Genomic DNA, 19711 nt, shown 5'->3' with positions numbered 1-19711 from the left:
TGAAAAGTGATGTTTTATGGATCCCGTGAATAGTGCATCCCGTATGGGTCCCGTGAACAGTACACGGATGCACTATTCATGGGAAAAGTCAACATTCACGGTAAAAGAGAGAGAGAGAGAGAGAGAGAGAGAGAGAGAGAGAGAGAGAGAGAGAGAGAGAAACGTGAAGTGGAAATGCTAGAAACGTGGAATCCAAACCGCACCATAGTGTTTGTTTGGATCACGTCCACATTTTGGACGTTTTGCATTTCAGTTTTTTTTTTTTTTTTTAACCAGCGCTTAATGCACTGTTTATAGGACATGAACAGTGTATTTAGGCCAATGAACAGTAATAAACAGTAACCAGAAATTATTTTCTATTATTATTTTTAGTTTTCAGTTTTCAACAAAATAAGCGATATCCAAACGTACGCATAATAGTTATTTTTGAATTATTTGCAATATTCTTTTGAAATAAATCTAATATTGTAGCTAGATTTTCCATGATTTACCAATCAAGTGTGTGTTTGTATTGAGCTTTTGCGTCTACGTTTTGCGTTTCCTGCGTTTCAGTTTTTTTTTTTTTTTTTTTTTTTAGCCGCACTTGTTGACTTTTTGTCCGTGAACAGTGCATTCTTGCACTGTTCACGGACCCACAAATTTTACTTTTTATCAACTTTTTCATTAAAAATGGGTCCCACGGTACTATTCACACATTTAAAAATTATTTTGCTACAGTGTTTTAAGTTTTCAGTTTTCAGTTTCAGTAAAATAAGTTCTATCCAAACAGACCCCAAATATAAGTCATATTTCTCATCTAATTATATATCAAATATTATTGAACTAAAAACCTAATTAACATTGCCAAGGGAATAAAAAGAACCGCACTTCTAAGTTCCAACTTTAAGTCCCAACCAACAAATAACCAAAATCAAACAACTTAATAACTCAAGTCATTTGCATAAAAAATGCTAAATAATCAATAAACGTGTTTTGAAGTTTTCAAAAGGTCAAAATCGGTACACAAACCACACGGATACAGTTGATAACATAGTGCACAGTCACAATGAATGAGATGCCTATTGTGTTTATTGGCTTTTGTGACCAATTTTAATTTTTAGGGAGGCCAAGTATAATTTTTTTTTTTTTAATTTTCTTTTATATATATATATATATATATAATATTTTAAAAAGTAAAAATTTCAGAGGGGAGGCCATTGCCCCCAAGTCAAACCATAGTTCCATCCCTAGCAAAAATACGAAAGCCACTTTGAGAATTGGCTTAATACTAAGTTCTAACAAGATTTTTCAAAAATATCTAATATGTTTCCTAAGTACAAAAAACACTTAACACCATTTGAAAGTTTCTTGCTCCTCCAAGTCTTCTACTTTCTTCTAATAACTTTTCTTGATTACATAAATTTCACAGTAATTACATTATGACAATTATATATGCGAGTGAGTGTCTGTATAGCCAATAATGAAGAAATAATAGCTAGAGATTAGGAAGAAGGAAGAGCAAGGAAATTTTCAAATGGTTTTAAGCGATGTTTGTGCTTAAGTAAACTGGATACGTTGGAAAAGTTTTGGTAGTTCTTGATATAAGCCTAAACTTCAGGGATAGTTTTTGTATTTTACCTAGCTATAAAATAAGTAAAATATTCTTGCTCATTTGATAAAAATAAGATCTAATCCTTTTGATTGAAAATAGAGTGTATATATTATAATCAATATTTTATTTTTTAAGATTTAATGAAGTACATTTTATATAATATATATATATATATATAAATAAAAAGGTTGACATGTCATTTAAAATTTTAAATAATGTAATACTAAATATATTTTTAAATTTAAAATATTTAATCTAAATTATGAAATTGATATATATTAAATGGGAGTGTATCATTTTCTATTTGTCAACATCTTTTCCTTTATACTTTTATTTTATTTTATTTATATAAAAAAACCTTTTAGGTTTGAAGGGTCAAGCTAGTTTTGTGACCATCAAATGAATTTGATGGTTGTGTATGAATGAGACGCAACCTATTACTTCTTGTCACGTACTTAAAGTGGAGTCTATATATGAAAATCATTTATCACACTTTTGGCTGTAGCATTGCCATCTATTTGTTTTTTAGCTTCTCTTTAATTACCTTTTGGGGGGACAAAATAAAGGAAATATTTAAATATACAATTATTAATTTAGTCGGAGCTAGCAAATAAGTCCTCTCCTTTCACCCATACAGGACTAAAATTAATTGATGAAGTTGTTAATGCAAAGGAAAAAACGGATTTTCAAGCAAACAAACCCTGAGGAAGTTTAACAATATGCTAGTTTATATTGAGGGGCGGCTTTATGTCGAGCTAAACACTGAGTTGCAAATATATATATATAATTATATATTAAACACTCTGACTTGTGAATCTCGAGAAATCTCGAGAATTTGGGTTCAACAAAAATAATCTTGGCTTCCAAACATAATTATCAACCTCATAACAAAAATAAAAAATATAAACCCAAACAACAACAAATAAATAAAATATTAAAAAAATCATTCAAAAATAAGAAATAAAAATTCAACCAATTTCATAAAAAATAATCCATAATTTCATTTTTCCTAAAAAAAATGATATCAAAAGAGATACTATGGCTATGAGTTCTCCTTGGCTTTGTAGTCGCAGCAGCCCCACTTTTCTTGGCAGATTGACTTGCAGTTGCATTTGGTATCATCTGTTGCTCTCTCTCTCTCTCTCTCTCTCCATTTTTTTTCTTCCCTAGCTATTATCATTTTAGACTCTCTCTCTTACTTTATTATTCTCATTTCAACACTCTTAGTTCTCATTTTATCTCTCAACAATCTATTTTTGCTTTTCATTTTGTAAGTAAGGGTCTGTTTGGATACCGCTTATTGCTGAAAACTAAAAACTAAAAACACTGTAACAAAATAATTTTTAAATGTGTGAATAATGCCGTGGGACTCAGTTTTAAAGTTATATTTGCTGAATTTCATACTTGCAAGTCCCATGGACAGTGAACGGGACCCACAAAAAAAGGCAACCGCACTAACTTTTAGTTTTCAGCAACATCCAAACTCACACTAAGTACCCGTTTGGATACAACTGCTTCTGCCAGCGTCTACGTTTTGGCGTTTTCTTTTTTTCTTTTTTTTGAGAACGTGCACTGTGAGTCCCGTGCAGGAAGAGGAAAACATTTTTTTGTTTTTCCAGTGGGTCTCGTGTACTGTTCATAGGACCCACAAGTACTTTATTAAAAAAAAAAACTTTAAAATTGGGTCCCACAGTATTATTCACACATTTAAAAATTATTTTACTACAGTATTTTCAGTTTTCAGTTTTCAGCCAAATAAGCGGTATCCAAACACACCCTAAAAGAAAATTGTAGAACTTCATTTATTTGTGTTTTTTTTTATTTATTATTTTTTTATTATTTTTTATATCAATATATTCAAGATATCTTTTGATAGCTATCCTAGAAAAAAAGTTTCTAAAGCGGCCATTGATTACTGTATTCAAACCATAAGCAAAATGACAAATTGTTGGGTTAATGTCCACATCCATTTGAGTTTATTTGTATTAGTATCTAAATTGGACTTGGTTATATATAGAATTGACCCCCACTGCTCTACCTAATTTTTACTGAGTCCCTCAGGTAGGTAAAAGAGACAAAAACAAAAACAGGAAACGGTGATTTCAGCTTACCTTGCATATATCAATAATTGAAGAAAAATATAGATAAAAATGGGGAGCCATATGCCCATATTGTGTGTATGCATGGTACCAGTGACAATGACAGTGGTAATTGGTGCAGTGTTGATGGCCATGGTATAGTTGGGGCAATGTGCTTTTGAGCTCAGTGCTGATGTTAGCTAGCTAGTGCTTCCCATTAATTCATGAATACGTTACAATCAAGCCAAACCAATTGAATTGGAGGTATATAGTGTTGTTTTGGGACAAGCTTTACACAATTGTATAGGGTCTAGAATTATAATTATGCTAAACCCACACTCATCATCGTTATCAGATTAACGAAAGCACCAAGGCTAAAATTTCAAGTGCATGAACCCTATCATATTGCATAGCCCTACGTAACATGCCAAAGCTTTGTCCGGATACGAAGCCAAGCAAAATTGCCCAATCCTAGGTGATTATGGTGCCGTAGTGGGTTCTTGGTACTTGGTACTTGGTACTGATCATTGTTCAATTGGGTCCTCAAAATAGACCCAAGCTCCACCCCAAGGTAGTGGCAGAGCCACATGGAGATAAGGGAGGCCTTGGTCTCCCAAATATTTGAAAAATTCCTGAGTGTTATGTCTATGTGAGGTAGTTTTCAAGTAGTTGTACTAAACTACTTATAGTTGGCATGAAAAAAAAAAAAAAAAAAAAAAAGTTGTTGTAATTATGAGTTATGCCCCAAGTCTTAATCTAAGGCTACTTACATTTGTTAAAATAAAATCGAAACTCTATATATACCAATTATTTGAATTTATTAGTTATATATATACACACACACTAGCCTCTGAGCACGCGCGTGAGCGCGTGCTTAGATTCTCTTCTATTTTTTTGGATAAAAATTAATAATTTGCATCTATTAGAACATCCACAGCAGTGGATCTAAATTTTTAGCTTTTTAGCTACACAAAAAGTCATTTTATCTATTTTACCTTTTAACACAATAAAATAATATTTCATTCAACCATCAACACACCACCACAACCACCATCAAACCCATAAAAATCACTGCACAACCACAACCCATCGTGCCCATCAAAACTAGTGAAGAAGAACAAAACAAAAACCCAAAAAAATCAACACAGCCAAACTAGTGAAGAAGAACAAAACAAAAACCCAGAAAAATCAACACAGCCAAATCGAAACCCATGCCTGATACTCTGTCCGATTCGGTACCGGCCGACGAGAACTACGCTGATCATCGATTAGTGATTATAAATAGTGATTATGAGTGCAAAGCGAAACAGAATGCTCCGATTTGAGGTGAGTCGGGTAATGTGGGACCCGATCGGAGCTAAAAACGGAGAGAGAGAGAGAGAGAGAGAGAGAGAGAGAGAGAGAGAGAGAACAATGAAGATTGGCAGTAGCAGTGGGTGATCGGCATGGGAAGGCAACGTGGGCGATGACGATGAAGATCGGCGATGATGAAGATCCAGAATAGATTGACGAAGCAAAGAGTTGATGAGGGAGAGAAAAAAAAAAGAGAAGGAAAGAGGAAGAAAGAACAGAAGCCGGAGAGAGAGAGAGAGAGAAAATATTTTTTTAATGGAAGAGGAGAGAGAAATTTAATAAAATAATATTTTTTTTAGCTCTCATGAACAGTGCACATCTATCTATAGATATGCACTATAGCAATGGAGCTAAAAGAAATAGATTTAGCTCCACTGTTGCGTGCTGATTTTGGGGTTTGAGGAGTTAAAATATAGCAATATAGTAATATAGCACCACTGTTGTGAGTTCTCTTATAATTTAGATTTTTTTTTTTAATTTTTCAAATAAATAAAAATGATAAATTTTAGAGATAAAAAGTAACTATAATTTCTTTTTTGAATGTAAAGGAAAAAAATCCTAAATTTTAGGAGTTCTTTTTTTAAATTCAAAATAAAATTTGTTACTATTTGACATTTATGACCCTATTTCTAAATAAAATTACCCTTCATTAATGAGGGTATTTTGGAACAACATAAAAATCCAATTGAAAAAAAGAAATCCTTTTATATATAGTATAGATAGCCAAAAATTAGAGAAAATCCAATAAGATTTTAAATTGGATTCTTAATTTTGTGCCACGTGTCCTATTTAATTTTTAATTCGGTGTTAAGTGAATTATTGAGTGTAAAAATCGAAGAGTCCAAATCTAATTAGATTTTAAATTGAATTTCAATTGAAGTCCAATTTTTCGCCATATATCTATCTAAATTTTTAATTTTTATGGCAAGTAAATTATTGAGTACATAACCGAAAAGTCTAAAAAAAGTATAAACTAATCCCATGTATAATTTGAATCGTATAATTGTGGTTATTTTTAATTGTATTCGTGGATATGCACATGACTACACACTAATTTATATAATTGCTATGACAAAAGTTATCCTAAGATGATTTCAAGATTAAGAAGGAAAAAAGGGGGCAAACTTCCTATATTCGTATGATTCCTTTTTAGTTATTACCTTTGCCCCTCTGTTTTTTCCAACTCCCTTCGACATTTGATTTTAATTCTGTAAAAAAGCTTAAGCTATAATTTTTAAATGGAGATAAATTTGGCTTTCATATTTTTGTTTGTTTTTGCATATAAGGGCAATCAATGACCCATTTTAAACTAATTCACATAAATCACTCAATCAACATAGTTTAAGCAGGGAGTTACGTTCAGTACTTTTTCAACTGGATATCTTCTTTTGTTTTAAGTATATAATGATAAGTAGTAGTGAGTTTTAATTTCCACATTTTATTTAGTTAGTGGATGATGTGCCAATTTCTCATTAAAATAAAAAGGAGATTATAATTTAAAAAGTACTGAAAATAAACCAACCTTTTAAGAAAAAGGTTCATTGATGAGTTATTTCAAATAGGCAGTTGAAACCGGTTAGCAGCGAGTGAGAGAATTCATCACACAAAGGGGTGTGATCAAGTGAATAATGCCAACTTGTCCATTGAATACCAATACCTCAAGATACTCAATTCTAGTAGCAATATCGTTTAGGTCAAAAGGCTTTCACTCTTATTCCTCCTCTCTTTCTAGAAGTAATTTCAAAAAAGGAATTTTCTTTTTTGGGATGAATATTATTTATAATTTTGTTTCTTTACTACAAAATTCTTAAACTTTATGATTGATATTTTTTTCTTTCTTTCTTCTTCTTAGTCAATTTACTAATTTCAAATATAAGAATAAAAATTTAAGAAAATAATAAAGAAAATGTAGGTTAACTATGTCTATATTTTTGGATGTTGAATTGATATAACAAAGAGAATGTAGAATAGGTTATTTTGTAAAAATCTTTTCTTTCTTTTTTTGTTGGTGTATTTAGCTTTGGTGAGTATAACGTAATTAATGCTAAGTATTTCCGGTATATTCGAATTAAATGCACTATATTCATGTCAAATTGTTTGATTTTTGCATCTTTTCAAAGTTAGATTTTTCTCATCGTCATTGACTTATAGTCATTAATTTAATAATATTCTATGGTTCTCAAAGTTTATTTTTGTTTTTTGTTCTCAAAGCTTTTCTGTCTTTTATATACATGTATTTGGTATATATATATATATATATATATTTTTTTTTTTTTTGGTTTAATTTGGAATTAGATGTCAGATAGGATATGGGCAACATGATTTTTTTTTTTTTTTTTTTATGAATGATAAAATTTTATTTCGAGGAAATTAATATTGAACAACATAATATTATTTATATAAAATATTTAGGTAATTTGGCTTTAGAGTTGAGGGAATTTGATGCAAAATTTAGTTCTCCTTAATAAATGATTAACTTAAAGTGTATTAAGAAATAACTATGGTTTCTGTTTTCTTATATTTTGTAAATACATACATTTTATTTTTAAGTATTAATTTATTTTTGAATATTTGTTAAAACTCTTATTAGTTATTACTAAAGGGTGAATTTTTTTTTTTGTTTACTTTAGCCCCCCTCCTCGAAGAAAAATCATGGTTTCTGTTTCTGGTGACTGACACTCATGGGTACCACTGATTCATGGGTACCCATCTTTGTATATCGATATCTTTGTACACCAGGTTAGATATCTAACCCAGTAGGGTAATTGGTTAATTAGAGGGTGAAGTAAAAAATAGTAAATTACTTAATTCTGTTTTACAATTTCCATACATAATTATCATTTTTTATAAAATACACTTTTGTCATACACATTGAATTATAAATAACTTCATTTGCACTTTTTAATAGTGCAACACATAAGAGTATTTCCATCCATAAATACCACAAGGGAAAAAAAATTGCATCACTAAAAAATCATTTTATCTATTTTACATTACCATTTTAACAATACATCATGTATTCAATATTCTATTTTTTTTTTTTCCTGTGAAATTAATATAATTAATTGGGAGTGGAATAAACTAAAGTAATAGTGTTTTTTAAGATATTAAATATAGATATTGCTACAGAAAATGCAGAATATCAAGATTTAGAGCACTGGATGGGAATGCTCTAAGCAGCAAGAGAAGACCCAGTAGTGTAATGGGTCTTCCCTTAAAAAACTGATTTAATATTATGTGGGCAATTGGCATATTAAACTAATAAAAAGATATTACTCCACATGATCTTTGTCAAAAGGTTGAAAACAGTATAAGAAAATAAAGTACTTGATCTTGAATTATGTTTATAATTTTTTTTCATATTGCTATAAGAAAAGCACCTGAATCTGAAACTGGCGCAAGAGAAGTTTATACAGTCTTCTAATGAATCATTCTGCGGTCAACTGCGCATATGGTGTGTTTTATAGTTTGTCTCTATTATGACATTACCGGATGCTGATACATGCATGGAATGGAACCTGTTGCACAGTGTTGGATAAGCTTCTTTTCTCCTGCTTTACTCCACCAACCTTTTTTTTCCCCCCCCAAATGAATATCCACCTTCTCTTTGGTAATTAAAAAAAAAAAAAAAAACTTTAATTAAGCATGGTTCTAAATGTTGGTTTAGTGTAATTCATTGTTATTGATGTATTCACTATTTTTTTTTTTTTTTTTTTTTTTTTTAAGTAAGATCAAACTTGACTTGAATCTAATACTCCAATGTAATATACCATTGTAATGAGGTCGGGTTTTTACTTTTGATCACGTGTCATCATCGTGACAAGTCCAATAAATTAGAGGCACTGAATCTAAGCTTTACTTAAAATATAACGGTATTTGGAAAATATTACTAACTTTTAAAGAGAGTATATAAGCATTCAAACCTTTTTTTCTAAGGCAAACCAAACCAACACTAAGGTAATTCATCCCTTCCTCTCATCACCCATAATCCTTTCAAGTAGTACTACATGCTTTGTGCTAGGCACATACAATAGATTCTATTACTTGTGGAATCTAACCGAGGAATCAAATTGATACCTTTTTTTTTTTTTTTTTTTTTAAATCAAATTGATAGTTGGTGATTAAAAAATCTTAGAGTCATCTCACCTTTCTCTTAAAAAAAACAAAGTACTTTTTTAAAGTTCCATTCAAATCTTTATAGTTCTATTTTGTCCCGTTATTGTTTTGTCTTCTTCCATCATTGACTTTAGTTAAATCCTTTGTCGTTCTTCCACTGCATATGAATTATAGACAGTATTTCATGGCCAGACAGAATATCCGCTCAAATCCACGCGAAATCCAGCCTATACTCTATAGGTCATTGGCCTAATTTCCTACGACTTGCATAATCCAAATTGTTGTCTATATTTGTTGAAGTGATCAGAGCTAACCTTTGGGGTAAATACAAAGTTGAAGGTGCATGAAGACTAGATATAATTATGCAGTTTCACCAATGAATTGAATCGAATCAGTACGTCGATTTTCCTGTCTATTCTCTACTTTTAATTTCCATGTTTTATGAGTGAAATAATGATATAGCATATCATTTATGAGTGAAATAATGATAGAGCTGAAGTTGATGCAGCAAACATTGAGATAGAATTATATATGCGAATGACACATAATCCAGCAAACAAATATAATGTATCTAACAGCATCAATGCATAATTTCTGTCCATTTTGCAAAAAAAAAAAAAAAAAAAAGTTTTTTTTTTTTATCTTTTTTTATTTTGCACACCCGTTTTTACAAAACATTCACGTCAGTTTGTCTATTTTACACATTTATTCAATAAAATATTCATTCTTGACTCAATACCCAGCCACCATCAACGATCAAACAAAGAAAAAAGAGAGCAATGGTGATCATCAACCCATCCTCCATCATCAACCCACCCATCAAAATCCCAAAACCACTAATCAAAATCATCAAAACCCACTAATCAAAATCATCAAAACCACTTATCAAAACTATTAAAATCCACTTATCAAAATCCCAAAACCATCAAACAAAGAAAAAAGATAGCAATGGCGATTGGCGAGAGCAGCGGCGATCGACAAGGCAGCGGTGATCAGCATGAGCAGTGGCAGGTGAGATGATCGACGATGGCACGGCTATGGCAAGACTCGAGAGAGTAGCGGACCATCAAAACCCACTAATCAAAATCCCAAAACCATCAAACAGAGAAAAAAGATAGCATCGGTGAAAGCAACGGCAATCAGCAAGGTAGCGGTGATTGGCGTGAGAAATGGCAAGTAAGGTGATTGGCGATGGCACGACTGTGGTGAGACTCGAGAGAGCAATGGAGATCAGTGGAGGAAAAGAAAGCGTAAGGTGAGAGTCAGACCACATAGAAAAAGAAAGAGTGAGGTGGAGAGAGAAAAAAATAGTAAAATATTAAATGCAAGAGTTATAGTAACTGTGTATATATGCATGGTTACTATAGCACTTATACATTTATACACAATTTTACACCCACTGATGTGGCTGTTTTTTTTTTTTTTTTTTTTTTTTCAAAATATTTAAAATGAAGTGTTTTTTTTTTTTTTGCAAGACTTTGTTTATGTAAAATGAAGTGTTTTTTTGTATTTTGCAAGACTTTGTATTTACTGATGCAGATGCTCTAACATTTATAATGTAATAACACATAATAAATTAGATAATTTTACTCTATTAACAATATTTTTTATTAAATGTCATATCAATGCACAAAATTCTCACTTTTACAAAATTTATGAGAGGTCATAGTAGGCAACATTTGTTTTATGAACTTAAAATAACTTCTTTCATTTTGATTTTAGATTAATAATTAAAGCCACCAATGAATTCGATTAATACAAACTATAAGCCTACAATCAAAATTCTTCTCTTTATATACTTCCATTCAAATAAGTAATCATCTTTACTATTATTTTTTATGGCAAAATACTATTTTGGTCCCTAAACTTTACTAAAATTTGTTTTTTATCCCTAAACTTTAAAAAGTTCATTTTTCGACCTTAAATTATTAAAAAGTTCATCTTTCATCCTTAAACTTTACTAAAAGTTTATTTTTTATACCTAAATTATTTATTAAAAAAAAAAAAGTTTGTTTTTGGTCCTTATTTTTTGTCTCTAAACTATTGAAAAACTATTTACACAATCTAAGGATGAATAAAGAACTTTTTAAAGTTTAGGGACGAAAAACAATATTTTTAATAAAATTTAGGGAATTTTACCCTATTTTTTAGTACTAGCTCACTTCTCTACCACTTGCCACCGCCATTGGTGGTGGCCCTCTCCCATTTTCCTCTCGGTCTCTCTCTCTCTCTCTCTCTCTCTCTAGCCTCCCCTTTCTAATTTCTCTCTCTTTCTCACATTCTTTAGTCTAAAGCATTAACCCACACTCTCTCAGATCCCTAAGCTCAAACTCCATGGTCGAAACTCAATTTCTTCCTCTCTTTCTCAAATCCAGACCATCTCGACCATCTCGACACACTAAGTTTGCTAGAGATGATGTTTGTTTGGGTATTCATGTTATGGGTTTGATGGATTTGAGTGATAGTTGGATCCGTGAAGTGAAGCTAGATTCGAGATGAAGCTATGTTCATGAAGTGAAGCTGGGTTTAAGGTAGCTTAGTTTGAGATGATTGGTTCAAAGTAGATGGGTTCGAGGTTGGCTCAAAATGGGTTTTCTGGGTTAGGTTCAAAGTTCCTGGGTTGATGTATTTGTGGGTCTATATGGGTTCCTTAATCTTTGTTGTTTTGATGAGATTTTCTGGGTTTGAAGGGATTGCTGCTTGATTTGTCTTTTTTGGGTTTGAATTTTCTAACGATACATTGGAGTAAATTTTCTTAGGATTTTTTCTACATTTGGTTTAAACTCTTCAAAGGGCATATTTGGTTAGTTCAAGTTCATTAGATAAAATGGAAAAATAAAAATAAAAATAATAATAATAATTAATTATTTTATTTCATTTTATTTGAATTTATGATTTATTTAAATTATTTTAAAGATTTTTTAAGTTATTTAATTATACTTAATAGGGAAATCTACATGCCACAATTTTATTGGTCCATTTGTTATATGTGACAAGCTTATGTGCCACTTAATCAATACATCAACAAAAAATTGACAGAGGACAAACAATCCAAATATTATCTATCATTAGGGAACAAAATTTAAACTCTAAAACTTCATAATGTAAAATTTAAATATCTCAAATTTTAGTATGTGTCACTTAATAGACACATCAGCAAAAAAACAGACGAAAAACAAATGACTTAAACAACATATAATGTTAAAAGGTAAAATTTAAATTCTAAAATTTTAGAATGTAAATTCAAAAATTCCCAAACTTCAACGTGTGTTTAAGACTTTAGTCTTATATAAATATTGTTATTGTACTTGATGTTTGTTTGTCATGTAAAATGAAAACTATATTTGATCATTTGATGTGTTTGCTACCTCTTTGAAATAATACTAGCCTTGAGAAGATAGAATGAATATTCACTATAGTAGTTTCTTTAGGAGGTTTCGGGCTTGTAGTATATGTAAAGCCCATTCAAGAGCATGAATGGGCTTAACAGCCGAAGCTTAACTCAACAAATGATAACAAGAAGTCAAGAACAGCTTCGGCTGGAATTTCAAGTGTCCACGATTCATATAAAAGATAAAAAATAAGAAATAAAAAAGCGAAGTCAATCAAAAATCCAAATTAAATTTTAATTGCACTTTAGTTTTGTGCCAAGTATTCTTAAAATTGAACTTTATTTTGATACCAAGTGTCATTCCAATTCTTCTCATAAAAAATAATAAAAAAAAAGTGTCATTCCAATTATATTATAATTTTGGATCAAACATGAGTGTTTTGGTATCTGTTTTAGCTTTTAGTTTTGAATTTTTATTTTTTATGTACAGCTTTTAAAATGTCACTTTTTCTCACATTTTTTCACATTTTCTATTTTTTTCAAGGTACAAATATGCTTTAGAACACTTTCAGTCAAAAAAATTTCAACAAAAACTAAATAAACTGTTCTCAAACGAATACTATATTTATATGCAAAATCATGTATCTAAATTTTAAAAAGGTAAAAAGACTCAATTCAAACATATTATATGTCTATCTATGTATGTAATACTATGAATGTGTACAATTTTTCAGAGAAAATATAATAATAATATTAAAAAAAATTGTAAAAACCATGGTTTTATCTTTAGGACACATTAAACTTCATACTTTTAAATAAAACATTTTAAACCCCAAACTTTCGTAAATGTACATTTCATGTGTGAGGGTGGGATTTGTTTTGATTTTTTTTTTTTTTTTTTAAGTATATTTATGAAAGTCTAGGTTTCAAGTGTCCCACTTAAAAGTTTGGGATAATGATGATTAATATACCCCAATTATATATATATATATATATATATTTTTTTTTTTTTGAGAGGAACTAGGGATTTTTAAGTTTTTTTTTTTTTTTTGTGAGAAAGAAACAGAATTGTAAGCTGGTTATTAAATATGACTAGTTCTCCGAATAATTAATTATATTTATTACATGAACGGTAATAGTCACATTGGTTTGAGACTTTAAGTAATTCACATTAGCATTCCAGGCATTACATGTTGGGAACACATATCTTACCTATCATATTTTTAGCATTTATCTCCTACTTTTTGTGCTTATCACCTTTTTAATATGATAATCAATTATTTATATATTATGTTAATGGTAATATAAAGCCAAAAACTTTTATATATATGACAGAGATGAGAGATATTTTAATCAATTAATTTAGAATATATATATATATATATCATTCTTAGTTTCTTAATCATCCACTCTTTTCTTTTCTTTTTGATAGATTATTCATCCACTCTTTGATTTTGCATTTTGTAAGGTCAAACAAACAGCACTTCATACTTCATAGTATTTAAATTTTTGCTCCTGAGTCTGCACTCCTCCAGCCACCTCACTTTGCCACCATCTTCAACTACCCATTCATTTTGCCTCTCGGAATCTTTCCCCAAATCTTTTTAATTTTATTTTTTATCTTCAATTTTTAAATATTTTAAATAGTAAAATCTGAGATGAGAAACTAAATAGAAACAATTGAAAAGAGTTATTAAATTATAATCAATTTGTGGCAGGAGTAGGTAAAGGAAACCTAGATTTCCGTAAGGTGCTCTCTCCCATTTTCTTCTAAAATAGTACTAACTTGGCCAAATCAAGAATTATAACAAAAAAATAAATAAATAAAGGTAAAGTGCTATTTTGGTCTCCAAACTTTAAGAAGTTCATTTTTTATTCCTAAACTATTAAAAGTTCATCTTTCATCCCTAAAATATTAAAAATGTTTTATTTATGTCCTTAAATTTTACCAAAAGTTTATTTTTCATCTCTAAATTATTGAAAAAAATTCTTTTTTCATCCCTATTTTTATCTCGAAACTATTGAAAAAATTCTTTACAAAGTTTAGGGATGAAAAAATAACTTTTTAAAGTTTAGGGACAAAAAACAAACTTTTATAAAAAAAAAAAATAGTATTTTATCCAAAAAAAAAAAAATAATGAATACGTAACATAATGAACATATCCATTCTCGCATCCAACATCCTCGCGTTCAACAAACTGCTGAACATATCCGTCATCCGCCGTACCAAAAAGTCTGAAACATCCAAGAAATGCGGTACATTGACCAAAAGCAAGGAGATCGTCTGCAATTTTTGTAATAAAATCTTCTCGAAGTCAAAGTTGCTATTGTTTGGGAAGGATTTTATTGCTGAAGCATAAGCAATCTCATTGCCTTTAGTCAATGCACTACAGATTGGGCATTTATAGGATGTTTTAGACTTTTTGGTATGGCAGATGGCGATGTGTTCAACAATTTGCAAACACGCAAGAACGCTGTAGCGCAGGTTAGGCAATCTTGTGTAAGTAGCACATGCTTATTGAGGTTGTTCTGAGATATGCCTTTGTGATGTTCATTATCTTGTGTACTCACTATTTAGAAGAAGATGGGAGAGAACACCCGACAGATATCTTGGTAGCATCCATTTACTTGAAGGCAAGAGCGTAGGGTCAAATCTACAAGCTTAACATTGGTATGGACTGGGATGCACAGACGCGGCAAAATGGCCGCCGCACCCGTGTCCAACTTGGCCCGACGCAGCAACACGCGAGGGACGCCACTGCTTGCGCATCGAACCGCATCCAGTTTTTTTTTTTTTTTTTGGTTTCACAATACGCGCCGACTCGCACTGATTCAGGTTGAGTCAGTCCATATCGGTTGAAATCGCCAAAACACACGGTGCCGGCGCTGAACAAGAATGTAAACAAACAAAAAATGGATAAAAACTTGTGACTGACTGTCTCTTAAGCTAGCGAAGATGGAGAGGAAAGAGGTTGGAATTATTAGGAGAAGAAGAAAGAAAGTTGGAGAAGAAGGTGTGGTTTTGGTAAGACGAAGTTACAGTTGCTACAACCATTCTCTCTCTCTCTCTCTCTCCCTGTGCTTGTGATACCAGTGGCCTCAACCCCTTTCTTCTTCTTTGCTTCTTCGTTTCTTCTTCCTTTTTTTAGCCCCTACCTTCTGTTCTGTTTCTTTTTTTGAAAACTTTTGTTTTTTTTGTTTTTTTTGGACAGTAAAACAATAGGATAACTGGATAAGTTAATGCCTTTGTTAACTTTATTTTGTTTTTTGTGCTTCTTTGACCAAACATGTAAGCCAGCCACATCTTCCCTTTTTTCTTTTTCTTTTTTTCTTTTTTTTTTTTCTTTTGTAATGGGAAGAAGCTACACATATTTTAATACCTGCCACATATATCCTTTATTTTGTTTTTGGGTTGACCAAATACGTGAGCCACTAAGCCACATCTTTTTATTTATTTATTTATGGGAAACCTCATCTATTTTAATACCTCTGTCAATAATTCAAGTGTCAAAAACTTTAGTGTACTTATTACTATCTATCTTGTTATTTTATTATTATTATATGAGTTTTCTATTATTATTATATATAAGTATGCTTAGCAATATATTAAAAATATAAATAGAAATATTTTTAATAATTTTTTAATCGCCGCACCCTGTCACACCCGCACCCTACTTCTTCAAAAATTGCCGAGTCCTGCACCTGCACCTGCACCCTACTTTTTCAAAAATTACCGAGTCCCGCACCTGCACCTGAATCCAGAAATGCACCTGTGCTTCATAGGGTATGGAAACTAGAAACACTTCCAACAAGAAAACCAAAATACATTCTTTCTTCTAGAAATCAAAACAAATCCTGAACACAATCTTAAGTTTTCTTTCTTTCTTTATTCATTTATTTATTTAAAGCAGTAGGGGAAAGTAAGAGCAAATCCAATTCTGCATATCAAGGATCCATGGTTACTTGGGGGGCGGCTTCTGCATATACTAACATACCTTCAATAAATGTATGTATCAACATTGTCTGCTAAATATGAAAAGATTTACAGCTAAAAAGGTAGAGCTACTACCTGACAGCTAAAAAACTAGAGCAACGTGTAGCACACATACACCAATAGTTGCACTAGACTCTATTAGTAATTTTTTTAAGTATATGGAAATCTAAAATTGCAAAAATGACTTTAAAACACAAGTAATACAGCAGGTGCATTTATTGAAAAATGAAGTATATTAGAACATACTGGAGAGTTACTATCACCCTAAATTGGTCATAAATGATATGGAAAAACTAAAAGCAGAGAATTATATTCACAAAATAGGCTATTTAAGCATTTTCGTATAAAATTTTAACCTTTAAATTGACAACATCAAGCACCTACCCCAATTTTACAATTTTAAGTAGCTTCTCAGATATAGCAAAGCTTTTAGAAGCAAAATACTTAAGCTATGTGGTGTCACAATATCGAAGACTTTATGGTTCAACAATAACAAGCATGTTAGCTTATTAGGCTGTTAGTATGCTATTAGGTTAGTATTGCTAAGAATGTTTTACTTGCCTCCTTGGTTCAACCTTAATGGTCCATTTGGATTAAGGGGGAGTAGAGTAAAGTAGATTTAACACAAAATTAACTTATTTTTAGCCAACTCTACTCTACTCACCTCCACTCCCCCTCCTTTTCCTCCCTCCATCCAAACAGGCCATAAGATCAGATTTATAATAAATAAATTATTGCAATACTTCAAATATCTTTTTTATTATTCTAGAAAGAATCCAAAAAAAAAAAAAACAAAAAAGACCTAATGCAGCCAATTCCAAGGAATTTAGATATCACTTTGTAATTATATACAGAAATTACATTGGAGGAAAGATAAAGATTGTATGAAAACTTTCTATTATGTAATGAAGCAACTTAGCTTTACCATTTTCTTGCCATTTTCGGAAGCAATACCGGTGTAAAGACTATTTCCCCAAGATGTCAAGTAGGACACCACTAAAGTTTCTATGGATTAACAAAAACCAATTAAATAGCATTTACTAGAAAAATTGTTTTGTAGGACATTTAATGCATTTCAGTTTCTAACAAGATGCTTTCATTTGATATTGATACAAACCCATCGGTAGAACTCACCCTTGCAAACTAGCTTATAAGGGAAGGTTGCCCAAGAGCTTATATACATATGGTTAAACTTACACTTAAGACATATGGGACACTAGGCTCATAACATACCACCACGCTTTGCAACAGACATCTATGACGCCTCACTCTATCAACATTGACCCAATAGTAGCCCTTTCTCTTTTTTAGCGGCTCCACTCACTTATCAGTTATTCAATGGCTTAGTAAGACATTTTAATCTAGCTTTTAGATCACCCCTCCGAGATCCAACCACAAAGCCACAACTCATTTAATCCTATACTCAATGAGATACATTGGATTACTCGACATGGTGGTTGGCTCTGATACTAAGCTGATACGACCCCCACCCACCACAACCACGTACTACACCTCTTTTCCTACAAGGGGCTATGGTTAGATCAAGGGATTTTTGGAAATTAAACAATAGAGAAGAAGAAATTTCTGGTTATACTTCAAGCGATAACCGAGACCTCCTTGACAAGAAAAAACTTGAATTTTTTACTAAAATATGCTAATGCTTTCTTATTATCAAACGTAGGCTATAAATAGCCTTCAACTGAAGCAAACAAGGCAATCCTAATCGGTAAATATAAAACATCACCAACTCTTATCCTATTCCAACTCCTAAATAGGGATGGCAACGGGTAATGCGGGATTGGATCATGGGTGTCCTGTGACCCCATCCCCACCTTGTCTCCTCTTTAGGATGAGAAAAACCTACTTGGGACAAAAGTGCATTAGGCTAGGTTTGGGATGGGTTGGAAATATTTTACTAATCCTAACAAGAGTAATGAAGATAAAGATGAAATGTAAAGAGAAAATGCAATTGTAAGAGTACAAAAAAAGAAAAAAAAAAACAAAAAACAAAACAAATATTTTAGAAATGGTAACATAATATGTATAAAATATAAATTATAACTAGTATATGAGTTTGTATTGGTCAAGAAATAGTTTTACATAATAATTTTTTAGCGATTTTTATGTAACATAGAAAACTAAAGAAAATTTGGTGTGAAAAGTAATAAATAAAGTAAAATAAATAAGTAATCAAAGCTTCTTGCAATTTTTTCTTTACGTAGACTTTCTTTCCTTTCGTTAGCAAAGTTAGAAAACAAAAATAAAAGATAAATTATATGTTTTTCCTCCCTAAAAATAGTTTTAGCTTGCTTGACCTGCAATTAGGGCTATAGATGAACCAAGCCAATCATGAACAACTCGAACTTGGCTTAATAAAAAGCTCGTTCATGTTTGTTTGTTTATAAATAAGTCAAGCTTAAGCCTTAGTTTTAAGATCGTTTAATAAACAAGCTGAGCCCAAGCAAAAAAATTTGTTCACAAACAAGCTCGTAAACTATAGGGCTTGATACAAAACAATTCAAGTATAGACTCATTTATAATTTTATATGTGTTAACTAAATATACTCATTACACATATCTTAACAATGACATGGCTAACATGGAACCGCTATTCATTACCTCAATTTTTTTTTTCCCTTTTTAGACTTTAGTTACATTTAAAAATTAATTAATTAATTAAGTAGACCAAATACAATCCTTCCCCATCAATTATCTAATGTAAAGTAATGAAACATGCTAGTATTTTCTCATTAATAATAGTTACAAATAAGTATTTTTCTAATTCTTCACCATTTAATGTGAATGTAAAAATTGTATTTTGAATAATTGTTGAAACCGTAAACAAGGAAGAATGAATAAATGAATTTAATTATATAAATTTTTAATTTAAATAATGGCTAATCATAAGTAGGACTAGACATATGATAAAATGAGTATACTATTTTTTTTTTCCTTCTTAATTTTAGAGATTTAAGCATTTGATAATATAATTTTCTTCGATTTCAAGCTCAAAGCTTAACTTGAGCTTGAGTTTAAATTTAATATTAAGCTTGAGCATGACTTGACTAATTAATTAAGCCAAGTCAAGCCCAAGCTTTTTGACTTTCCCACGAGCTCAAGCTCAAACATGATTTTTCCTGATAAGCCAAGCTTGACTTTTCCTGATAAACCAAGCTCAAATCAAGTTTGAGCTTTTGACTTTTCCTGATAAGTCAAGCTTGAACATGCACTACTCAACCAAGTTTAGC

The sequence above is a fragment of the Quercus lobata genome, chromosome 7 (assembly GCF_001633185.2).
Source record: "Quercus lobata isolate SW786 chromosome 7, ValleyOak3.0 Primary Assembly, whole genome shotgun sequence".
NCBI classification, from domain to species: domain Eukaryota; kingdom Viridiplantae; phylum Streptophyta; class Magnoliopsida; order Fagales; family Fagaceae; genus Quercus; species Quercus lobata.
The sequence above is the reverse complement of the archived record's forward strand: the minus strand, read 5'-3'. Positions refer to the sequence as shown.